General features: G+C 36.8%; 1 pseudogene; it reads right to left on the bottom strand.

The window, feature by feature from the left end:
• Positions 1-312: 312 nt before the first annotated feature.
• Positions 313-14,707, bottom strand: LOC132529981 (serine/threonine-protein phosphatase 4 catalytic subunit-like; annotated as a pseudogene).
• Between the last annotated feature and the right edge of the window lie 12,231 nt (positions 14,708-26,938).

Genomic DNA, 26,938 nt, shown 5'->3' with positions numbered 1-26,938 from the left:
CCTAATATTTTCCTTTAAATTGTCTGTTTTTAATTTAATCAATCAACATCTTTTTCTCAAAATTTTGATCTCAAAACAAACAAAAAAGGAAAAAAAGAAAAACAAAAACGTTATTGGAAACTTCATGGTTCCAGTGGGGAGAAAGGAGAGAAGGAGCCTGGAGCTGAGGCTCTGAGGCCATCCAGAGAAAATCCTCACCCTTGAAGTGCTCTCTTGAAAGGAGCACTATACACAGCCTCCATCTGGAGACGAGGGCAGATCCAATAGTGGTCTGAGGGCCAGAGGGCCTGGAAGGAGCAGGGGCCCAAAGGCTCACAGGAAGTATTCAGCCACTGGCTTCTTGAAGGGGATGCCCCATGTCCCTCAGGAGTAGCCTCAAATATACTGAAATCTTCCTGAAGATGCTTATCCAGCTCCAGGATAGCTGCCACATTCCCACAGTTGTAGCAGTAGTTGGGTGACAACTGAACAGTGAGCACAGTTTCACTGAAGTGCCATTCATAACCTGTCACCAGGTGGTGGGCCCGGATCATGTCAGTGTCCTTGGTTGAATGGAACTGGGTCACCACATCACTGCAAAATAGGTAGCCGGTCCCACAGGGCTCCCACACCATCCTGTTGTGTCTTGAGGGTCGGACCAGAGCAGGTCACACACAGTCCATCAAGGGGCACGTCTTGCTTTTGGTCAATCATCTGCATCTAGTCCAGGGCCTAGATGGAGGTGGAGAGGCCCTGTGCACACAAAAGATCTTGTGATCAGCGACGGCCAACAGGCTGAGGTAGTCAAAGATCTCGGAGCAGTAGTGCTACATGGTGACGGAGCCACATTGCACCGGCACTCAGCAGAGAAGCCATAGACCTGGGCAATCTGGAGGCTACATGGTTGTCTGGGATCAGGGTGATACCGTCAGGATGGCCAACCTTAAATGCCAGCAGCAGGATTGTATCAGTGCCATAGAAACTATGATCCACGTAGTCTCCCATGAAGAAGTAGTTGGCCTCAGGGATGTGGCCACCCTCTCTGAACAGCTTCCTGAGGTCATAGAATTGTCCCTGGCTGCAGCCACGTGCTGTGACTTGCAAGTCCAGGTTCTGCACTTTGCTCTCCAGCCTTAGTGCACAGGGCCTTGACTTCTCTCTCCTTGATGATCTTGCAGCATGGCAGCTGCTGGATCTGCTGGTCCAGGCGGCAGACCTTTGCTGTGGTCCACCCCTCCCCACCCCACAGGTCAGTGTGAGCTGTGGTGCACACAGGTCTGCACCCCTCCCACTCTGGCTCCAGCTCTCAGGGTCCCTGCCTTCCTCCTTCCCTCTGCTTTGGCCCTTTGCTCTGCTACTCAGTCTTTCATCCTGGGTCTTTTTTGTAGCTTTTCTCCCTTCTTATCTGTAGTCTTCCCCATTTCTCTTGATTTCCATTCATTTCTTCTTCAGAATTTTTTTGGCGATTTCTTTTTTCTTTTTTTGTTCTGTTATTAGTTCACATTCACTGTCCTACATTGCACCTCTTGTTCAAGATATTCCCCCCAATGAAAAGTTAACTCTCTAAAAACTGTTTACCTACATAGGAATGCCTACCTACATAGGAAAATTATATTTAATAAAAATGTAATGTTATATATAAATGATAAAAATATAACTAACATTTACTGAGAACTTACTATATGCTAAGTATTTTTCTATTTGTTTCACACGAATGCACTCATTTAATCCTCTTAAAAAATACCTTGATCTAGATAGTATTTTATCCAGTTTATAAATAAGGAAATGGAAGCCCAGAGATATTGCCCCAAATCTATATAGCCAATAAGTATTGGAGCCAAGATTCAAACTCTGACATTTTTACTTCAGAACTTATGCTCTTAACTTTACAATATAATGCACCCAAAACATGTGGAAACTACTGCTATTAAATCTCAGGAACACATGTAATGCCTTGTCTCAAAGCAAATACTGTGGAGAACTATATTCCATGATAAATGGCTTCATGTAAGTAACAAGAAAACAAAAAGCACGTAGATGATCCTAAGTGGGTAATAAGGTAGTAAAATTATAGTAAAAATGTGAATGTAATTGGTGAAACTTCATTTTGTATTGTCTTTTGAATTTAAATGAAGGCTTTGAATTCTTTTGAAAATAAACAATGGCATGGAAATTTTCCTTTCATTTAAATTAATGAGTTTGGCCATGTTTTTCAATGAATCTTAAAAATAGAAAGTATGACACATTGTATATACATTCTTCTTTTCCTAATTACTAGTTTGCAAGGAAGAGGGTTTAATAGGTAATTAAAAATCTCAGAGATTTGAAATTGATTCTGGAAAGTAATTTTATACAATTGTGATTAACTTTTTCAACAGGGTGTATGTGTGCATGTGCAGGCATCTATCATCTGCAATCCCCTGGACCCAAGGAGGCACTGCCATTTTTCTGGGATGGTCTACACTCAATGTCAATAAATGTTGGCAAAATTTATGTCAGTCAAATATGGGCAAAATAATTCTATAAATTCTAATAGTAACACATGTTTTATGTACCTTAACTTGCAAATTATATAGACAATTTCCTGAAAGAGTATTTTTTTTCAATGACAAAATCTATATGCAGACTCTAGAAAAGGTGTTAAAAAGCTGAGTTAAGGGAGGGAAAAGGTGAGAACAATTATCTATCTTTAGAGCATAACAAATAATCATGATGTAAATTAGGTTCTTTAGAGAGGGAATAAATTAGCACTCAACTCTACATTGCAGCATGAAAGTGAACTATGCTCATAACATCAGAAGTAAGAGAAAATGAACACAGCCCTTTGCTTGTCATCTTGGCTAGATCTGAATGTGCAGTGATGAAGGAGATTGATGGTTAGATCCTAAATTTGTTTTTCCATCTTCATTCTCATAACATCCTCATAGGAGAGTGTCAGTATGTATTGATCTTTCTTTACTAATGAGTTTTCTTATTGCTCTGCCTTCAGAGACCTTAATTCCTTGATATGTTATCACACTCCAACAAAAGAACAACCTAACCAAAGTCTAATAATTTTTTGCAATATGTGGGGAAAGTATGTTTACTTTAAAGGATTCTTGCCAGACTACCAGAAAATATTCTAACTTTCTAATAGAAAGTTGTTTCTACGAGGATGAGTTTATGTGTTTTTGTCTTATTTTTCTAGACACAATACAAATCTAAGGAACTTTCTGAAGTTTGGAATTTCCTGAAGATGTGAGATTCAGGCAAATAAACAAGATTTGTCTGGTTCAAATGTGAAAACATGATTGGTTTCATGGTGACATTTTCAATGTGCACACCAAGGATTAGGAGATATATAAGGTAAGGAGCAAATGCCAAAGAGAGAACAATTGTGCTTTGCTAAACACTGCTTAAAGCATAGGTTTTTATGCTGTTATTACATCTGTAACAGCTAGGGTTTGGAGCTCATATAAAATTATGAATTGCCCTGAGATGAATTAATAAGTGTGGGGGTAAGGAAGTCATTTTTAAAGTATCATTTTGCAAGAAGTTTAGCTTTTAATTATCAGTGACAAGGAAGAAAAGTGACAAAATTATCTCCTTCACCACTAGGTAAACTTTCATTTTAACAAATTTGAAATAGTTACACTTGACATCTAAAGCCTGAGTAGATGGCAGATATCTATACAGGGGGATTAGATTCAAAGGCAGAAGCATCTATATTTTCTACATACTGGAATGCTGTATTACCCAAATTTAAGCTGATTTTATACTATTAAACATATATTATATGCCTGGCAGTAAACACTGCAAGTAGTTTAATAAAATGTTTTTTCCATTATAAAAATCTATTACTAGAGAGTTAAATTTCCCATTGAACTCTGCACAAACACTTTAAAATTACTTCTTGTCTTTCCTTAGGGGATTAAAGATATTGTAATACGTAATCTGATTCTGTCAGAGTGTATCAGCCTGCTCTCACTTGTTTCAAACTTTGATATAATAGTTTCTTCTTGTAAGCATTTTTACTCTAATAGGACGCTCATAATAAAAAAATTAACAGCTGAATTTCTATGTAGCAAAAATTTCTATCATTATTTGACTCTAGCTTCCTGTTCACTGTTCTAGTTGATAATCCATAATATTTTATTTTTTACAGTTTAATCTTTTTAAGGGCTGTATAATCTGCCATCATATACATGTATCACATATTATCTATTTGTATCTAGGTTTTCCTAATTTTTTCCAGCTTTATGGATATATAATTGACATACAACATTGTATAAGTTTAGGGTATACAATGTGTTGATTTGATACACTTATATATTATAAAATGATTCCCACCATAGCGTTAACTCTGACACCTCCATCATGCCACATAATTATCATATCTTTTTTTGGTGAGAATATTTAAGATCTATTCTCTTAAACATATAATATAATGTTGTTAATTATAGTCACCATGCTGAACATTAGATCCCCAGGACTTATGCATCTTATAACTGGAAGTTTGTACCATGTGACCAACATCTCACCATCCCCCCTGCCCCCCCATCCCCTAACCCTTGATAACCACCTTTCTACACTTGTTTCTATGAGTTCACATTTTTATATTCCACAATTTGAGATAATACAGTATTTGTCTTTGTCTGTCTGACTTGTTTCACTTAGCATAATGCCCTCAAGGTCCATCCAAGTTGTCTTACATGGCAGGATTTCCTTCTCTGTCATGGCTGAAATCTTACATCTCCTTTATCCATTCATTCCTGAAGCTGAATCGTAGGGAAAGGAGAGAACAAAGTAGAAATTACAACTAAATCTTCCACGTCTGAACATTTAAGAATATTTTAGAGATGTAGGGGGTTATAAATATTTCCATTCTCCTCATTTGGAAATTTCCATTTAGATTTAGAATTTATGAGCCCTTTTTCTCATTGTATATTTTATAGATTTTAAGTGGCTCACAGTTAAACTTTCTTCAGCAATTTGAAATTCTCTTTAGGTTTTCCTAATTAGTGGGCTGCCTATTAAAAGAAATACTAAGTTGAGAGGCTTGTGGTAGCTCCAGCATTTTATTAAAGATGGGTATGACTGCATGGGTTTTGAGCACAAGTGATATAATTAAATATATGGAAATTCTAGGGATACTGCCATCTTAGTTGGAGGATTCCTTTAAAGTGTGTTGGAAACTATACCTATTATCTAATTTACCACCAAATAATTAATTAATGTTGACTTTTTTTGTTATTGTTAATAGGGAGGATGTTAGTAAAAAGCTTGGATGACAGGAGTGTAGCAGGCATAGAGGTTTAGGTAAAGACAGATTTGAGCCCAAAAAACTAAGAATGGCTGGCACATATGACTTCATACTCAGCAGTGCATTTTATAAATATAAGCAATTATTTTTCATAAGGAGACAAACCATGGTTAAATCCCTTTCTTCTATCCTTCCTTCCTTCCTTCCATCCCTTGTTATCTCCATTCCCCACTCTCTTTCATCTCCCCACCATAGACAAAAATTTTTAAATGTTTAATGTATTGGGGCTCTTTTATAAATGTATATTACTTTTTTGTATGCATGTATTTTCATTCACATAAACAATGTTGTATATTTATATATATTTACATTTATGCATATATCATTGTTTCTTTTACCCCAAACTATATTTATGAAAGTATATATATTTTGAACTATGATATATATACAGAGAAACATGCAAAATGTACAACTTGAAGAATGTTTACAAACAAACACGTGAGTTACCAGCATCCAGATAAAAAAATATAACATTATTAGCACCACAACTGCCCCCTAATGTCCCCTCCCGGTCACTTCCTCCCATCAAGGGAACCCACAACATGACTTCTTTTTTTCTTAATATTTATTTATTTTATTTATTTATTTTTTGATTGCATCAGGTCTTCATTGTGACGCACTGGCTTCTCTCTAGTTGTGGCCTGTGGGTTTTCTCTTCTCTAGTTGTGGCACTTGGGCTCCAGAGTGTGTGGGCTCTGTAGTTTGCAGCACATGGGCTCTCTCGTTGAGGCACCCGAGTTCGGTAGTTGTGACGCAGAGGCTTAGTTGCCCTGAGGCACGTGGGATCTTTTCCCCGACCAGGGATCGAACCCAGGTCCCCTGCATTGGAAGGTGGATTCTTTGCCACTGGACCACCAGGGAAGTCCTGTGCATCATGACTTCTAATACCTAATTAGTTTTGCCTATTTTGAACTTTATATGGTTGGGATCATGTGATATATACTCTTTGGGACTGCTAAACATTATGCCTCTGAGATTCATCCACGTGGTTGTTTAGCAGTTTTTCCTTCTTTTTTACAGTTTTCTATATTATGAATATACCATACTTCACTCTAATCTTGTTGGACTTTGAGATTTTCCAGGGCGGGTTATTATTAGCAATTTTACTTGTGCATATAATTTGGTAAACATGCAGGTATTTCTCCTGTCTACAAACAGGAGTATAACTGCTGGTGCATCGTGTACAAGTTCAGCTTTAGGAGACATTGTCAAAGAATTTTCTAAAGCTGTTTATCGCATTATCCTCTCATAACTGTGTGTGGAAATTTCACGTTTGCTAATACTTGGTACTACCTGCTTTTTGATTTTATCTATTTTTGTGGCCATAGCAGTATGTCATTATGAAGTTATAAACAACTTTATTAAGGTATGATTGACATACAATAAACTGCACATATTTAAAATATATATTTTGATACATTTTGATAAATGTATACGCCTGTGAAACCATCATTGCGATCAAGGTAATTAACATATCCATCACCCCTAAAAGTTTCCTCATACCTCTTTGTACCTGCTCCATCCTGTCCCTCCTTTTCTCCCCTTCCCCCAGAACGACCACTGATATCTTTGTTCCCATGTACATGTTTCTTTTTTTCTCCTTTAGCTGCTTCTAAGATTTTTCTGTTTGTCTCTGGTTTTAAGTCATTTGATGTGTCTTGGTTCTATTTCTTCATATTTCTTGTGGTGGACTTTGTTGTACTTCATGAACTGTTGGTTCATTATTTTTATTTAATTTGAGAAATTTTGGCCACCATTTCATCAAATATTTTTTCTGGCTTCCCTCTCTCTCTTCTCCCTCAGGGACTCTGATTACACATATATTAAGCTGTCTGAAGTTGCCCCATAGCTCACTGATGATCTATTTTTTTTTTCTTATTTCTTTCTGTGTTTAATATTGCACAGTTTATTGCTACATCTTCACGTTTTCTCTTTCTTCTGCAACATCTAATTTCCTGTTAATTCCATCTGGTTTATTTTTGTTCCCTGAAATTTTTTCTGTTTAGAATTTTATAATTTCTATTTTGTTCATTTTTATTTTATTTTCCATATCTCTCATTAACATACTTATGTCTTTTTCTACCTTCATAACCATGAAATATAGTTATAAAAGTAGTTTTAATATTGGTTTTTACTAACTCTATCATCTGGGTAATTTGGGGGTCTGTTTCTATTGACTAATTTTCTCTGCATTTCGGATATTTTTCTGCTTCTTTGCACACTTGGCAATGTTTTCTTTTTATTATTATTATTGAATGCTAGGTAGTGTGAATTTTAACTTGTTAAGTGCTGGATATTTTTGCATTTCTCTAATTTTTTTTTTTTTCTGGAACTCAGAAACAAGTTTAATCCTTTTGAGGGTTTCCTACTAAGCTGTGATGGGCATGACGAGAGCAGCCTGCAGTATAAATGTCTATCCAAGTCATTTGTCTGTTTTTCTGTTGGGTTATCTATTGTTTTCTTAATCATTTTTAGGATGTGTATTCATTCTACATATGAGCCATTTATTGAATATATAGGAAATATCCTCTTTCACTCTGTGGCACGCTTTTTTAACTTTCCCTCAATCAAAACGTTGTTTGCTAAGAAATACATAATAAATATTTCCCTCCCAGGACAAGGCTGTTTGCATTGTAACAGGGACATAAATGGCTTGTCAAAGGATGAAGGTCTAATGGTAGAATTTCCGTTAGCAGTTCAGTATGTCAGGAAGTTCACTGTAGCCCATCCTGGTATCTCTTCAGTCATAGCATAATCATGATATCTCCTTTGCTTATTGCTGGGATTGATTAGAACCTGTTATAGAAAAGGAAAGACCAGCTTCCGTATGACACGTGTTTGCTTAGAGTGGGCCCTGCAGATAGAATTAATAATAATAAAAAAAAAATCTGGAGATCATTCGCCAAGAAACATCATAAAATAAATGCACAGTCTTCCTTTTTATTAAAAGCATACTTTTAAAGGTGAATGCATATTCAGAGATGAAAATGACTATAGGAATATTTTCCTAGAAATATGAATCATTCAGTGCTTTGGCTTCTCATTAAAAAAGAAGAAGAAGAATAAAAAGAAAATGAATCTTTCTGCTTAACAGCATCTGAATGTGAACCTGTTATATCAGCTATTTGTGTTTCAAAGGCAAAAGTTAATTAAATAGCTTCAATTTAATCACTGTAAATTAAGTAACTTCTGTCTCTTTGTCCAGATAATTTCCAAATATTTATTATCCCCAAATCATAAGGACTGGGAAATTGACCTCCTTATTTTTCCCTACTTTCCATCCCAGATAACACTAATTCATTTATCTTTTCAGAAGTAATTACCTACTATGATACAAGACACACTAAACTAAACACTAACTCTCCCCCAAAGGAGTTTATAGTCTAGAGGAAAGAGGTATGAATCAATAGGCAACAGACATCAGTACAGCCTTTCAGTGCCAGTTGCTGGTGGGTCTACCTCGTTAGGGACCAATGCCTGAAGGAAGAGACATCTAATCTGACTTTTGTCTAAGATTTTTAAGTGTTAAATCTTAGCATGTAATGAAGTTAATGGAGTCTCTCTAAGCCAGGTTATTGTTGTCTTTTCCAAGTAAATGAATACTGTAGATTTTTAAGTATGACTGTGTCTGATGTATGTGTAAGGGAGAAGGATGGGGGTAAAGGAGGAGGAGGGAAGAAATCTGTAGAGAATTAACTAGATTCTTTTGAAGAAAACTATACAAAACAGAGGAGTATATTCCCACCAGCCATCATCATCCTTATCATCATCAGAACTACTGTTTATTGAGCTTCAACTCTGTCCTGGGTGACCTACATGCATTGAAATCTGGTTTCCATAATGAAAGGTCTTTAAGGTCTTGCTGATAGTAGCTAGCAGAGCAAGAACTGGATTCAAAAGATACACTCTTTCCCTTCACTAGGGTTTCTCAGAGATTTATTGGTACAGTTTAATCCAGTAAACTGGAAATAAGGGAACCACTTAATTGCTTGAACTTGATGGCACCCATAAGAGACCTGCATTAAGGCTCAGACAAGTAGAATCTCTTCTATATAGAAATTAAAGAGCTGCTGAAAATATTGGATAATTTAAAGACTGGTAAAGCTGTAATACAGAAACTTCAAGTGGCAGGGCCTAGAAGGAACACCCAGAGATTAAATGGGGGAGGGTGGCTGGCGAACTGCCTGGAGGAGTTGCTTAGTGCCTTCATCAAATTAGCTACACACAGTTGTAATATCTTCATTCTTGATAGTTTGAAGGGGACCAGGATATGCCACCCCCAAATATGCCACTTGGGCATAAGGATTATTTTGAGCTGAAGGCAGCTGAGAATCAACACACACACAAAGAGTTCTCTGCTCTGCCTAAAATGAGGGCATAAATTTTCCTTTGTGGAATGTGCCCAGGAAGAGGAGACTGACTTATCAGCAGAGACAGAGTCACACAGAGATAAATCTGTATGAAAAAAAACCTTACTAAAATAACCATTGCCTTCCATTATATTTATTCCCCTGTGGGGTCTTCCCAGATGGATTGATAAAGTTAACCCCTGTGACACTGCCCTGTTACCTCACCATCAACCAATCAGAGGACTGTGCACGAGCTGAACACATACCCTGCAACTCCCCTCCCTCACCTTGCCTTTAAAAATGCCTCCCTGAAACCCATCAGGGAGTTTGGGTCTTTTGAGCATTAGCCGCCTCAGACTCCTTGTCTGTCACCTTACAATAAATGCTGTGCTTTCCTTCACCACAATCCTGTGTCTGAAGATTGGCTTTACTGCGCAGACAGAAGTTTGGTTCAGTAACAAGAGTAAAGGAAAATTATTTTTCCTCTGCCTCAGTCTATACCCTAGATTTTTTTCACTCAAGGGGTAACATAATGTGGTGGGAGAAATATCTGCCTAGGAATTGAGATACTTATCAGTCTTGACCTGAACTTTAGTTAGCTCTGTGACTAAGTTAAAAAAGATTCTATTACATGTCTTTGTGCCTTAATTTCCTTATCAGCATAATAAAAGTATCAGACTAGAAGAAGGTGGCAAATATCAAGAGTATTCACTTCATGACTGGAGGGCTTGGTCAAAGATTTAGAAGACACACGTGTCATGATTAATTGCTAACATCTATAATAGGCACTGGAGTTGGCTGATTCCGTATATATGCAGAATATATGCCATCTATGGAATAAAAAATGGATAAAACTTCTTTTACTTCCAGCGTTCAATGAATCAGTTTGTACCCTTTAATAGGTTGTTGACACAGGTTGGGAAAATTCAGCATGCTTCAAATTCCACCAGAAGAAAAAAATAGGCAGATGCCAGAAGCAATGATACAATGTTTAGGGGAGAAATGAAATCCTTTTTGAGTCTTGGGTGGTCAGAGAAGCAGCAATCCAAGATCTACCAAGGATACAGTTTTCCACTGCATACTTTGTTGTCCAAAAACTGTGTTTGAGTGCTACAGATGTCTATAACAGTATATAACTAACATATAGAGATAGATAGCCCTTCTGTCTCAATTCTAATGTTTAGGTTAACTGGCTATCCTGGAAGGAATATCCATGTATCTATGAGGAATCTATTTAATATTATCAAAGAGTTGGTTTTAACAAACTGATCATGGATGTTCGGTTTTTCCAGTGTGAAAAAAGTTGAATTCATTTCAATATGACCATCTTTGTGACACGTTGGCCTTTGAAGTTTAAGAAACTCGTTCCCACATAACTTAAGTTTAATGCCACCTCTTTTCTCCCAGATGCCAGTGTAATTTATGTAGAAGGGGACATTAAAATAAGATACTCAGGGCAGACTTGCTTTCATTTACATAATGTTCTTCCGGGGGGTGGGTTGGGGGGAGAGCATTAAATCAATTTTAACCTGTTTGGGCTTGCATCCAAATAATGTGCAGGCCTGTTTGAAGAGAATTGGTTTTGAAATTTGTAAAAGAGATCATATGAAATGCATTACTCAATTAAGTAAAGGAATTTATATTTTAGTATAGAATACTGTACCATCTGCTGGATGAATATAACTAATTAAATTTGACTTGGTATGTGATTCGAACAGTTGAAAAATGAAAATTCTATAACGAATTCCTCGGCAGCACCTGAAATGATAGATACCCACTGGGAAAGATTGCAGCCAGCCCTGCTCAGGTTGCAAGCAGACTTTCCATTGTCTGGCTGCAGTATGCATAATGTTTGCATTAAAAAGCAGGTCCGCTTCAGTAACTGCTCACCAGCAACACAGAAAACCCAAACGCAGTGTTTGTCTGCTGTTTTCAAAGAACTAAAAACCTAACAGGATAAAATCAAAATGATTGCAAAGCTTCCCTGGCCACAGAAAACAATGACTTCGTTCTAAAGTATACTGCCAAAATGCCTGTTTAAGAACGGGGCAACCAGGGCTTCCCTGGTGGTGCAGTGGTTGAGGGTCCGCCTGCCGATGCAGGGGACGCGGGTTCGTGCCCCGGTCCGGGAAGATCTCACATGCCGCGGAGCGGCTGGGCCCGTGAGCCATGGCCGCTGAGCCTGTGCGTCCGGAGCCTGTGGTCTGCAGCGGGAGAGGCCACAGCAGTGAGAGGCCCGCATACCGCAAAAAAAAAAAAAAAAAAAAAGAAGGGGCAACCAAAACAATCCTGTACAAAATAGCCATTGTTTGTAAAACTGCAATTAAGTTGAAATGCTACAGTGACAAATCAGGCTAAAGCCATATAACTCTCTGGTCTTGAATCTGAGGCAATCAAAGGTAGCTGTCTCTATAGGTATTGGTTGTACCTGTCAGATGGAAGTAGTATTATGTCACCTTGTCAGGAAACCTATTAGGGGAAACTAAAGGATTTAGAAAGTGCTTTATACCAAACGTATAAACTTACCTATATAGATACTAGGATAACAAAATGTTTAGTTAAGAGAGAAACATTTCTATGGAAACGTGATTACTCAGTGTCAACTACTGAAACATCACGCTTGACTTACTCACTTTTCCTCCAAATGTTCTTTCTCTGTGTTGACACAGCCTTGGTACTTTGTATCAGCCAAATGCATCATTGATTGAGCGCCCACAAGCTTTCTGTCTTTGGTAAGAACGACGTCGTTTGAAGATCAGTCATCATTTCTCCAGGGAATTTTTGGCAAAATTAATACATTTTCATATTTAAATGATTTTGTTTTGTTTTGTTTTGTTTTGTTTGCGGTACGCGGGCATCTCACTGCTGTGGCCTCTCCCGCTGCAGACCACAGGCTCCGGACGCGCAGGCTCAGCAGCCATGGCTCACGGGCCCAGCCGCTCCGCGGCATGTGGGATCCTCCCGGACCGGGGCACGAAGCCGCGTCCCCTGCACCGGTAGGCGGACTGTCAACCACTGCGCCACCAGGGAAGCCCCTTAAATGATGTGTCTTTAAAAAAAATAACAGTATATCATTTTCTTTTTTTTTTAACAACTTTATTGGAGTATAATTGCTTTACAATGGTGTGTTAGTTTCTGCTTTATAACAAAGTGAATCAGTTACACATATATCCCCATATCTCTTCTCTCTTGCGTCTCTGTCCCTCCCACCCTCCCTATCCTACCCCTCTAGGTGGTCACAAAGCACCGAGCTGATCTCCCTGTGCTATGTGGCTGCTTCCCACCAGCTATCTATTTTACATTTGGTAGTGTATATATGTCCATGCCACTCTCTCACTTCGTATCATTTTCTTAAAGGGGCATTTCAAAGCATTCCTTCGTTTGTTCAAACAGTTGAATGAACAGTAGCATTTAATAAGAAGGAGATGAATGAGTGCTGCTGGCTCTGGGATCCATAAACAGAGGAGAACTGGGTCGAGAAGCGGATCTATATAATTTGGTGATAAATGCTTCTGAGTAGCATATGCTTCCACTTTGGGCTGATGGTGTTTAATGAAGCACTCAGTATCATCACACTTCAGAGGAGAGTTAGGGTTGGACAGAAAAGAAAGCAGGTTTGCCTAAGAAGCGGGAGTTGATTCCAGTAGCGCCTAAATGAGGACAGAGGCTTCTCAAGTTTCATTTGTACAGGAATTAAGAATCCACGGGAAATGAGCATTTTGGAATTAACTAGCTCATTCAAATACAGAGGTTATTTTCCTCTAACCATTTCCCGTGGTATGAAAATCATGGTCATCTTGGAGGACTACATAAGACAGTGGAATTCAAAGTAACCTGTTGACATATGGGAATGATAGGAACACATGCCAAATCGAAATAAGAAGGAGCACATGAAATAAATCACTGCAAAGCTGAACACATGTAGGTAGAGCTGGCCAAATTAGACTTCAGGAAAACCAAGAAAAAAACCAGAATGAGATAAATGCTTGAGGTTAGACTCAGGGGATACAGTCATTCTCCTGAGGTCAGAAGAAGCTTCAACATACAACCTGAGCTATAGGATTTGAAGGTATTTACAACAAAATTCCATCTAGCAAAGCTGTCAAGCCTGATTCTTTAATTGTATATTTGTTAAAGACACTTCACAGGCGATCCCTGTTAAGCTGACCTGCCTGTTTACAATACGTGAACACTTAAGAATGATTTTATAAACATATATCATTTGCCAAGGTTGAAAATCTCCAAGATGTTTTATAAATATGTTATCCAGGCATTATTAAAAAACTGGAACTCTTGCCCTGGTGAGAGGATTTCTGGCAGGTATCTGTGGGATTTCCTGTTTTTCCTGTTCTAACATCGTCTGAGTAGGTGATGACCACATGTCAGTCAGAAAGAATGGTGACTTGCACCTGTACTCCTTGGAAACACCATCTCATCAGACTGGGGCTCTGGATCTTCCGTCCAGTAGCCTGTCTGAGGTGGCGCTGGCCGGAGAAGAATCTTGTCATACTTTTGAAGTTTCCCTTTCAATTTGTTTTGAGCCAATCTGTCAACAGGTGTATGCTTTTTCTGCCAGGTAGCAGCAGTTAAGCCATCAACTGCTATTTCCTTGACTGCAGAGGGAGAGGAAGAGGTGAAGATGTACTCACCGAGCACAGTTTAGGTTAGAGGCAGATCTGGGTTTCTGTAAGGAAATTATTTTAACCAGTTTGGCAGTTGATCTGATTGAGGAAAATGGCATCAAGTGACATTTTTCCAGTCACAGAAAGGTAATGTGGAACACAACCTTAGAAAGAACTGTCATTGAGACCCACTGTCCCCACAGAGACTGGATACAGCCACTCCTCTCCTTGCTTAAGAGGTTTGAATTTAAATAATAGAGACACACTTTAGGTTTTTATTATTAGGTATTTTAAAACTAGTTTCTTAGAGGCAGATCTTTGGTGTACATATTTAATTTTTTAAAAAGATACATTTTTTGGAGTTGATACAATTCTGCTTTTCTTTTCTTGATTTGATGTGACTCACCCACCACCATCTGGGAAGCTCTATCAGCTGTTGCACTTCCCTGACCCATGTTGGTTGGTTTGTTAAAGGCAGGAACTGAGACAATATTAATAATAATTACAGCTATTATTTATTTAGTGCTAACTCTTAATGTGTTCCATGCACTTTGCCTGTATTATCTCATTTGATCCTCACAAAACCACTCTGAAATAGGTATTATTGTTATTTCCATTGTACAGATAAGGAAACTGAGGCACAGGAAGTATAGTTAATATTAGAGTATTCCTTTTCATCTTTCTAACTCCAGCTAACATAATTCCTAGAACAGAGTGGTTATATGTTAGGATTACGTTGTAACCTGCCTCTGGTGTCCTGCTTTCAGTCTCGACTGTGGGTCCTACCTTAACTGACTTCAACTCCCACTCTGAGTCAATTGTTTTAAGACAATTGCCTTTAACCCCTAGCAAAAATAACAACCATTACTCAAATCTAATCTAATATGTATGATATTAGCATTTTTCTTAACTTTCCTTCCCCAAATTCATCAACTCACTTTAAACAATACTGATTGCTTGATCACTTCACTCATTAGTTCATAAGCTTAACAACAATTCACTGAGTGATGAAACCAAAATGTGGAGTCAAGACCTCACTTTAAATCTGGTTTCTGCCGTTTACCAGTTATGTAGTCTGATACAGGATCCTCTAGCTACAAGAGCTGGATCTTTGGAATCAGACAGATCTGAGTTCTTAATTGCTGACCTCAGATCAATTGTTTTAATTTCTCTAAGCTTCAGTTTCTTTATCTGTAAAAAACAGGATTACTGGGAGGAGAATTAATATAAGTAGAGTGCCTAGCATTGGGCTGAGTACAGAGAATGTATACATTAAATTGTGCCTATTGCTAATATGTAACTTTTCAAGGAGAACATATCTGTTGAGTCAAGGTAGATGCAAAATGATTCCCAGGGAAAGGCAAGAGTGGTGTGACCAGGGTTCCAGGGTCCACCTCATGTCCCTGCCCACTCCTCATTTCTGTTCCAGGGACCCACTCTGTCCTGAAGGTCCAGAGCTGGGAGTGAGCAAATGGTGGGGAGGCATGAATTAGAAGGAGATGGTCCAGTACTCCTCCTGACTGGCCTATCTCTGCATCCTTTTTCAACTCCAAAAGTAATTAGCACATATTTCTTCACACTAAGCAGCTGTGTGGGGCATTTATAGATAGTGCAATCCAACTCTTAGTAGAAAGTAGGCGTTGCGGTCCTCAAAGATCATTCACACGGATCTGACTGATTATGAGGATGATTGTTGACATGTACAGATGTAGAAATTATCGGTGCTTCTTACTTGAAGAGAGCCAGGTGTCTGAAAAGCCAGCCATGAATAGTCATGCATAGAAAGATAGAATGAGAAAATTTAAGGAGGAAAAAAAAACCAAAATGAGATACTACTTTTTTTTTCTTTCTTAATGGTCTCTGCTTCAGAAAATATGTAATTGATCAAAAAGAAAACTTAATTTCTCTCTCACTTTATAAATACTATATTGTTTTGTATAAGTATGGTTTATGACAGTAGTTTCTTCTTAGTGTTCAGTATTCTCTAGGACAGCGGTCTCCAACATTTTTGGCACCAGGAACTGGTTTCATGGAAGACAATTTTCCACAGAGTAGATGGTGGGGGTGATGGTTTCCAAACTGAACCATGCAGGCAAGCTTCAAGCTTTTGTTCTCATTCAGTCCTCTAACAGGCCACTGGCCAAAGTATAGTCAAGGCCAGCATCACTTTAGAAAGAAGTATTAAGTATTTTCTTAATACTAAGTACATTAAGTACTCTGTCCATAATTGGGGCTGGAGGATGGCACTGCCAAATTATATGATAGAGGGTGTGTATACCTGATATATGATCCTTATCCATATAAATAAATTCTATTGCTTTTTATGAGTTTCTTGTTTGTTTGTTTTTTAATCCTTGCTGAACTCTTACCACTGTAATAGTTGTTGTCACTTTTGGGTTTTCAAAGCAGATAATCAGATAATTTGTATATAATGACAGTTTAATGTCCTCCCTTTCAATGCTTATACCTATCATTTCTTTTTTCTTTCCTTAGAGTATTGGCCAGGACCCACTCTGTTGAACAGTAGTGGTGATAGTGGGCAACTTTGTCTTGTTCCAGATCTTACAGGGAATAAGTATGATGTTTCTCCATTAACTATAATGTTTAATGTAGGTGTTTTGTATATAATCTTATCAAGTTAAGGAAATCCCCTTTCATTCTTAGTTTTCTGAGAGTTTTAACCATAGTCATTAAATTCTATCAATATTTAATAGTTGAGATAATTATATAATTTTTCTCACTTGATTGTTAATGAGGTTAGTTACAGTGATAGAATGTCTGATGATTATCCTATAATTCCTATTTGAACTGTATTAATTTTTAAATAACCTGAAAGTTAATTTCATCTGTGTTCATTAGTGAAATTAACCTATAATCTTTTTTTTTTTTTAGAAGATGTTGGGGGTAGATGTTTATTAATTTATTTATTTTTTATTTTTGCTGTGTTGGGTCTTCGTCTCTGTGCAAGGGCTTTCTCTAGTTGTGGCAAGCGGGGGCCACTCTTCATTGCGGTGCGCGGGCCTCTCACTATCGCGGCTTCTCTTGTTGCGGAGCACAGGCTCCAGATGCACAGGCTCAGTAGTTGTGGCTCACGGGCCTAGTTGTTCTGCGGCATGTGGGATCCTCCCAGCCCAGGGCTCGAACCTGTGTCCCCTGCATTAGCAGGCAGATTCTCAACTGCTGTGCCACCAGGGAAGCCCTTAACCTATAATCTTTTTCTGTCATTTTTACTGTCTTTATTCCATTGTGCAAGATTATGCTAGTCTGATAAAACGAGCTAGGTAGCTTTCTCTTACTTTTTATCTGAAATAACTTACAAAATAAGACTAAATTTTCTTTACATGTTTGGTAGAATTTACCTACAAAACTACCTGGGGCTGAAGCTTTTTGGAGGTAGAGACTTTTGATTGCTGTTTCAGCATCTTTAAGTGTCTTTGGACTTTGTGTTGTTTGCCCTCTTTCCCACCTTTCTTTCTCCTCTCCTCTTCCTCTTTGTCCTCCTTTTGCTGTAAACTCACATCAACTTTACTTAGCTTGTAAAGATCAATTCTTCTTTTACAGCAATCTTTACCAATTCTTTTGAACAGCAAATACACTTCTTAGAGAAATATCATACTCTAGGCATGTCTTTGTTAATTTAGATCAGCAGCTGGAGTACCTCTTGTGCCAGTTTGGATTTTAATACTTTTCTACAAATTGACTCATTTAAATTTTGAAATTTATCTGTTTCATCTGGGTATTTATATTCATTGGGTATTCATACTTATTAGCGTATAGTTATTCATAATACTCTCACCACTTTTAGTTTCTACTAAGTCTGTGGTTGTTTCTCCTTTTTCATTCTGTATTGTTAGTTTATCTTATTTTTTCTTTATAAGTTTCACCAGAGATGTATCTCACTAAACTTTTCAAAGAACCAGCATTTGGTTATATTAATCTTCTTTATTTTTATTTTACTTTTCATCTCATTTATTTTGGCCTATGTCTTTATTATTTATGTTTGTACTACTGCTTTCTTTACAACTTCTTGAGTTGAATGATTCACTTACTTACTTTTATCTTTTATTTCCTGATAAATATATTTAAATACAATAGTGTATTTAAATGGAAATAGAGCTTTAATTTTAATTCAACACACTTAGGAATATAAGTATTGTTATGTAAGTTTAAACATTTTGTAACTTTTTCTATGTTGTCCTTTTTGAACTCAAGAATTATTTAGTATTGTTAAATAATTTTATATTTTATATGGTTTTATCTAATCTTTATTCCTTTCTTTAAGACTTAAGCTAGTTAAGTAGACAAATGAGGGCATACAGATGGTAGTTGAAAAGGGGGTAGAAAATGGATTGTAGTTCCCTGAAGGGCCAGTGAATTAAAGGAATTTGGGAATTAGATTGAGCTGGAAAGAGCTTAAAATATGGAGCTCACAACTGAGATTACAAAGTGGTTATGAAGTGGTTTCAGTTATCACTAATGACAAGGTCTAGGGAAAGCCTCCAGCATGAATACTGAGGTAGAGTGAGGACACCTTCCTCATCTGAAGAGAGAGGTCATGGTTATGGAAGGCCATGAACATCATCCTTATCCTTATATGGATAAGGAAGTCACCTAAGACTTAAGACAGGAGTAGTGTTGGATAGAATGACAGAAGCCAAGAGCTAGATCTTCAAGGAATGGCAGGGGTAGTAGATGACTACAGCAAAAATAAACAGAGGATTGACCTGAGAACCACAGCTGGAAGTGTTAAGGGAATAGGACAGGGACTGGACTAGAAGCAACAAGAAGATGCTAGGAAGACATCTGCAGTGTCTCTGGGTTCCAAAGTAAGAGGGGTGTGAGAGAAAATAGTCACCCACTGAGAAGACTGAGGGGAAATGGTGTCCTTAGGGGAAATCCAGGTTTTTGTAGAGCCTGAAGGTAAAGAGAGGGTGTAGCAAAAAGGTCAAGGATATGAGTGATTTGCTGAGGACTGATTGTGACATCTGGAGGGCCCAGTGGAAAAGTTTCAGGACCTAGGAAAGGGTGGGAGATGGGTCAGAGAAGGAAGCATAAAGAGATATAAATTATGGGAGATATAGAATGACCTGGGATTTAATATAGTGGCTGATATAAAGAAGTTACACACCATAGTGAGATTAGTCCTCCTGTTCTAACATAGATAAGAGTCATATGAGTGGTGGGGAAAGGCTTAGAAAAAGGAGGGGAGCTTATAAGAGGGAAAGTCTATAAAAAGCATGAAGGAATCAAGGTCTCCTTCAGATTATTAATGTTCTTTTTATGTATGTTTATTATACTTATTTAAAATTTTTGTTCCATTTGTTTCAACAATTCTGCTTCAGGGCTTACATGTTGTTTAGCTATTGTCATTTAAATAAGAATTTTTTTTTTGAGGTCCAAGAGGGAAGGGATATATGTATACATATAGCTGATTCACTTCATTGTACAGCAGAAACTAACACAAAATTGTAAAGCAACTATACCCCAATTTAAATAAATAAGAAAGAATTGTTTTTATCAAAGGAGGGCCAAAGGTCAGAGGTTTCCTGGCGAATGTAGGAGAAGAGCACAAGTTCAGGGCCAGGCCACTTGTCTCACTTCAACTAGAAATTTCCTTGTCCTGGATTCAACCTTGAATCCTCGAGTACAAGCAGCATTAGCATTGGCAGGGCACTCTCCTGTGGCTGTAATCCACCAGCTCTGGAGGAATGGCTTTGGGCTTCCTCTGGCCGAATGGCCTTTATACACTAGTGTTTCCCCCTGTGTGGAACGCTCTCCCTTCTTCCACTCTTCTCTTCTCCCAGTTAACTCCAGCTCAAGAGTCACTTTACTGGGGAAACCCTCCCTCCATCCCCAATCTAGACCTCTTGTTTTATGCTCTCCTAGAACCTTGTTCCTTTCCTTCAGAGCATTTATCTCAATTTGTAATGACAGGTTCATTATCATGATTATTTGATTTATGACTATATTCCCACAAGCCTGTAAACTGCATGAAAGTGGAAATGGTGTCTCTTTATAGTTATCATATTATCGCCAGCATTCTGGGCAGTGCCTGTCTTGTAGCCCACACTTAATAAAGGAATGTATGAATAAATGATTTAACAGAAGAACAGATGATGCTGAGGACAGTTTCCATTGAGTACAAGCCCTTAATATGTTTTTAAAAAAGGAGGGAGGTGGTCTTGAGAACAGATTATTTGAATTAGCACTTCCTGTATTGTGTTGGGTAGCATTCTAAGACAAGCACTCATAACTTTCTTTCAATTACTATCTATAGTTTTTACTACTGTATCAAACTTCTAACCTGCTACTTGAAGGTGGGAGAATGCAAACCAATAAGAACTTAAAAGCTTTCTATATATATATATAATATATATTATATACAAGTTATATATATATATGTATACATATATATTTAATATCAAACTTTCATATGGAAAAAGCACAGAGTTATAATGTAGCAAAACTATTTTGGAAACTGCTGGATTAACTTTATTGATATGATCGATTGCAGATGGACCAATGCAAGGCATAGTATTTCAAGGTTAAGTACTGCTGTGTTCCAATTAAATTGTGGGTCAAAAGAGCAGAACATCCTCCTTTGAATTCTCTGAATTGTCAAGTCTCATCTACCCTAAACAGGTTTCTCTATGAGACAGTCTTGCTGATAGAATAAGCTTCTCAAGGGTCAAGGTGAATGGTTTATGATTAGATGGCAGCAAAAACATGAAATACATTAATTAGTCTGTAGTGTTTAACAACTGCTTTTACTAAACTGATTCCATGATTCTGTCAATGCTATAGTTTGTGTGCCAAACCCACTTTGGTTTTACACACACACCCCCACCCTCTCCCCCTTCCACTCTCTGAATCTGACATTCTGTAACATCATCTTTATTATCTTGATAATGTTGTACTGTTAACTAAATGGCACTTTTGCCCATTTCTGTCAAGGTCCAATCAACATGGTTAGGCTGTTATTTAGGAATCATAATGATATGTTAGCAGTGAATAATTTTAACATATTAATTGTTTATTCCTCTGGTTGTGAGACCCTGAAGAAACTAATGACAGTAGCCTTGGTTGATTTCACATTTCTTTTAGTTGAGATCCTTAGCATACTGAAGTGTTGAAATGTCACTTCTGACATTTTTCTTTGCAATTAAAGTCAGTTTATCTTATATTTGTAATTTTTTTTCAAAAGAAAATAATTAGAAAGTGAGCAGTTTTGTTCATTCAGTTTCCCCATTAGGAAACATTCATTTTTATGTTAAAAATACTCTTAATTATTGTATTAGCAGCTTCAGCAAAATCAACTGGCAAATAAAATTGATATGTGTATATATCCTATATTATGTAATATATAGTAACATAAATGCTTGGTGTTATCTTAACACCTTCTCAGAGAAATTTTAAATGAAAATCTTGGTAGTTCAGTTTATAGGACCCTAAAATTCTTTCAAAGTAACCTATGACCTGTGGAAAGAAGATCATCTCTAGACATTTCTAGACATTTTCCAGTCAGTAATCTTCAGTAAGGTACACACACTCATGCACACACACATATGTATATATACACATATATAAACACATAAATATTATACATATATATATATATATATATATAAAATAAAGATTGTAAAATTCCAGACATGGGAGCTGTAATACAGGCAAAGATATAATAAAATACAACTTAAAAAGTACAAAATACAATTGGAAACATAATTAAAAAGCAAATATCTGGGAGATATAATCATTCAAACATAATAGACAAGGATTAATAGACTTAATTATAAATATTTACATTAATTCATGAGAAGAATACCAAAATGCTAATATAAAATACAGTGGGGGAAGGGGGACAAAGAATTTGAGCAGACAGTTCAAGGAAGTGATACATAAATGAAAGATACTATTCACCTTCACTAATAATCAAAGAAATGCAAATTATAGTATCAATAAAACATTTCTTTAGCAAAAATAAAGATATATATATATATATCTAGTTCAAAAAGAAGGTAAGTCCATGTAAGTCTAGAAACAATACAAAAAAATTTTTAAGTCATAACAGACCACTATAAACTTTATGCTAATATATCCTTCAAAGAGATAGAAAATTTTTTTCAATAAAATTAAAAGGCACAAAATTAATGTAAGAAGAAATTTAAAAATATGGAAAGATAATTATTAAATACATTTAGTCACCAATCAAAAGTCTGTCTCTCATAAAGATTCACCTACGTATGAAAACTTACATGACCAAATGAGGAAATGATGGACTATTCAATAAATGGTACTAGGTAATTGGTTATTTATATAGAAAAACAATAGCCTTACCTCATTTTGTACAGAGAAGTAAATTCCAACTGGAATAAAGATATAAATGAAGAAAGGAAACTTTAAATATTTTAATGAAAACATATATAAAAATATCTTTATAAACTTGTGATACAGGATTACTTTTTAATCATGAGCCAAAATTGCAAATAGTAAAAAAATATAACTTTGAATACAATAAAGTTAATTTTTTCTCTATAAATATGATACTGTAAACAAAGCAAAATGATGTTCTTGGTGATAAGTTAAACAAAATACTTATAACTGACTGACATATTTAAAATGTAGAAGGTATTCTTCAATTATAGAATTTTATTACTGGCAATATAGCAAACAGAGACACTGAAAGCCTTTGGCTATAAATATATAAAAGTGTTTGATAAAGTATGTACTTTCAAGTGAATCAACAAGCCTGTGAGATAATAATAAAATGTGCCAGTGTCAGGATCAAAACAATCGTAGAACTACAGAGAGATATGGAGGCTCTAAAACTTCTGGCTATACTAGTCTCCTAGAGCAAAGCACTCTGGGAGTAAAGCCTTGGACTTAGCAGTGCCAGGGGCCAGATTGGAAACTGTCCTGCCAAGAGATGCTACACTTTCAGTGAAGTGAGATAAAACACAAAACTGAAAGGAAAATTGTCCCTCTCATCGTTGGCTCTAGGCAAAGGTTTTAAAAAGTCTTTCTTATGACCAATTATAGTACTGCTAGCTGGCTTTATGTGGGTGTGGTTCCTGAAACAATGCAATTTGCATACTTTTTTTTATTTTTTTTGCGGTACACAGGCCTCTCACTGTTGTGGCCTCTCCCGTTGCAGAGCACAGGCTCCGGACGCACAGGCTCAGCGGCCATGGCTCACGGGCCCAGCCGCTCCGCCACATGTGGGATCTTCCCGGACCAGGGCACGAACCCGTGTCCCCTGCATCGGCAGGCGGACTCTCAACCACTGCGCCACCAGGGAAGACCCCAATTTGCATACTTTTAAATACATGAATCAAAAATATAAATAACTTAAAGTGGATCCTATAAGCAAATGAAATTTATCCCTGGAGGAAGTGTTATTGAATTCATACCTCAAAAAATTCTTACAAAAAACCAACTTCAGAAACAGATCTTCTGGTGTTGAACTTAACAGTTATATTATATGAAATAATTATTTGAATATATTTAATGAGTAAAAGATGGAAATAAAAGTGTAAGCAATGAGAGCTTACAAAAATAAGCAGAAAAGTTTGTAAAGAAACAATAAAAATCTTAGAAATAAAAAATATAGTTAATTAAGTCAAAAAACACAGTTGAAGGGCTAAGCATAACTAAAGAGAAAATCAGTGAACTTTATCATCAACCACAAGAAATTATTCAGAATGCAGCACAGGGAAATAAAATAGAATCAATATGAAAGAAAGATTTATCAACACAGAAGAAGCACTGATAGGAATTCAAGAAACAAAAGAGATAAAGGAAAAGAAATATTAGAAAAGAAAATGGTGGAAATATTATTCAGAACTGATGAAAGGCATGCAACCTTAGATTCAAGACCCAAGAATTTCAAACATGATGTATAAATTAAAATTCACATCTGGAAATAACAGAGTGAAACTACAATATACTGAAACCAAATTACATCACTCAAAAGAGGAAGAGAGAAAAGAGGTTTCTTAAAAAAATTCATCAATTAGATTGGCAGCTGATTTCTCAGTTGAAAAGATGAAAGGCAAAAGACACTGGAATGATATCTTTGTATTCTTGAAATAAAATAAAATGAAAAACCCAGAATTCAATGCTTAGCAACTCTATTTTTCAACAGTGAGTGAAATATAAAGAGATTTTCAAATATAAAATAATCCAACAATTGTCTGTGACCAAAATATAGACCTAAATGATTTCTTCTGTCTCAGGAGAAATTTCTGAGACCCAAGTAAAGAAAATAAGCATGTGGGTAAACCTAAACAAACAAAAATGGATATATAAAGCAATAATGGTAGTGTTTAAATGTGACATTAAAATTAAGATAGTATATTAGATACTAGCTATATTAAACCAGGAAGGGAGTGATTATAATTAAAGAATCTTAAAGACTTTTTATTGTTTAGAATATGAGTAAACAGAGTAATTGTAGTCTTTGTTAAGTATGCATGTCAACATTTCTACTGTGAGAATTAAAGAAAGAGAAAAAGAATACATACCTTTACATGAGTGAGAGATGGTGAAATGAGTAGAAAACCAAAAGAGAAAAATATCCTTAGTCTATTTAAATGAAATGAAGGAAAAGAGTGAGGAGGAATGGAGGAGAGAGAGAGGACAAAAAGAAATTTAAATAAGTATTCTTTTTTTTTTGCGGTACGTGGGTCTCTCACTGTTGTGGCCTCTCCCGTTGCGGAGCACAGGCTCCGGACGCGCAGGCTCAGCGGCCATGGCTCACGGGCCCAGCCGCTCCGCGGCATGTGGGATCTTCCCGGACCGGGGCACGAACCCGTGTCCCCTGCATCGGCAGGCGGACTCTCAACTACTGCGTCACCAGGGAAGCCCTAAATAAGTATTCTTATAGTTAAATACATACACTTCTCAGCAATTTACTCATTTATTTCTTACAACAATCCTACAATCTTATGAGGTAGGTATTATCCTCATGTATATCTTACAAGTGATGAGGTATTATCCTCACCTATATTTTACAACTGAGAATCTGAATGATAAAAATATCACACATCAGTTTATTTTTTATCACCTAAAGTATTTATAGGTAACATAATAGCCTTGAATAGTCTTTAAAAAAATTGTGGTTAAAAAACACATATTATAAAATTTACCATTTTAACCTGTTTTAAGTATACAGTTCAGTATCATCAAGAATATTCACATTATTGTAAAACAGATCTCCAGAACTTTTTAATCTTAAAAAACTAAAACTCCATGCCCATTAAACAAAAACTCTTCTTTTCCCTCTCCCCAAGCCTCTGGTAACTACCATTCCATGTTCTGTTTCTATGAATCTGACTATTTTAGGTACCTCATATGAGTGGAATCATACAGTATTTATCTTTTTGTGACTGGCTTATTTCACCTAGCATAGATGTCCTCAAGTTCCATCCATGTGATAGCATGTGTCAGAAATTCCTTCCTTGTTAAGGCTGAATAATATTCCATTGTATGTATATACCAAATTTTGTTTATCCATTCATCTGTGGATGGACATCCAGGTTGCTTCCATAGCTTGGCTATTGTGAGTAATACTGCTTTGAACATGGGTTTGCATGTATCTTCCAGACCCCGCTTTCAACCATTCAGATATACATCCAGAAGTGGGATTGCTGGGTCATATGGCAGATATATTTTTAATTTTTTGAAACCTCCATACTGTTTCCACAGTGGCTGCACCATTTTACAATCCCAACAGTGCACAAAGGTTCCAATTTCCCCACATCCTCACCAACAGTTTTTGTTTGTTTTTTAGCCATTCTTACAGGTGTGAGGTGATATTTCGTTATGGTTTTGATTTGCATTTCTCTGATGATTACTGATGTTGAGACTCTTTTCTTTTGCCTGTTGGCCATTTGTATATCTTCTTCAAAAAAAAGTATATCCAGGTCCTTCACCCAGTTTTTAATTGGATTGTTTGTTTGAGTCATATGAGTTTCTTATATATTTTATACAGTAACCCTTTATAAGCTATATGGTTTGCAAATATTTTCTCCCATTCCATAGGTTGACTTTTCATTTTGTTGATTGTTTCTTGTACAGAAGTTTTTTGGTTTGATGTAGTCCCATTTTTTTATTTTTGCTTTTGATGCTTGTACTTTTGGTGTCATAGCCAAGAAATCATTGCCAAATCACACATGTTTCTTCCAAAAGGTCAAATGTTGAGGAGCTAAATGTTCAACATAAGAAATTAGAAAATGGAGTAAATCTAAAAGAAGCAGTAAAAAGAAAATTAAAAGATAAGAGAAAGAGGGCTTCCCTGGTGCCGCAGTGGTTAAGAATCTGCCTGCCAGTGCAGGGGACACGGTTCATGCCTTGGTTGGGGAAGATCCCACATGCGGCGGAGCAACTAAGCCTGTGCGCCACAACTACTGAGCCTGCGCTCTAGAGCCCGGGAGCCACAACTATTGAAGCATGCCTAGAACCTGTGCTCCACAGCAAGAGAAGTCACCACAATGAGAAACCCACGCAACCACGATGTAAAGTAGTCCCCCCAGCTCCCCGTCCCTCCAAGGGGCGAAGAAACAAAGACACAATGCAGCCAAAAATAAATAATAAATTAATAAATTAAAGAAAAGATAAGAGAAAGAGTTAAACAGAAAACAAAATGATACAAAAGATTAACAAATATAGAAATTGATTATTTGAAA

Source organism: Lagenorhynchus albirostris, chromosome 11, assembly GCF_949774975.1.
Source record: "Lagenorhynchus albirostris chromosome 11, mLagAlb1.1, whole genome shotgun sequence".
In the NCBI taxonomy this organism is placed as follows: Eukaryota; Metazoa; Chordata; class Mammalia; order Artiodactyla; family Delphinidae; genus Lagenorhynchus; species Lagenorhynchus albirostris.
Note: the sequence above shows the minus strand (reverse complement) of the source record. Positions and strands in the feature narration are given on the sequence as shown.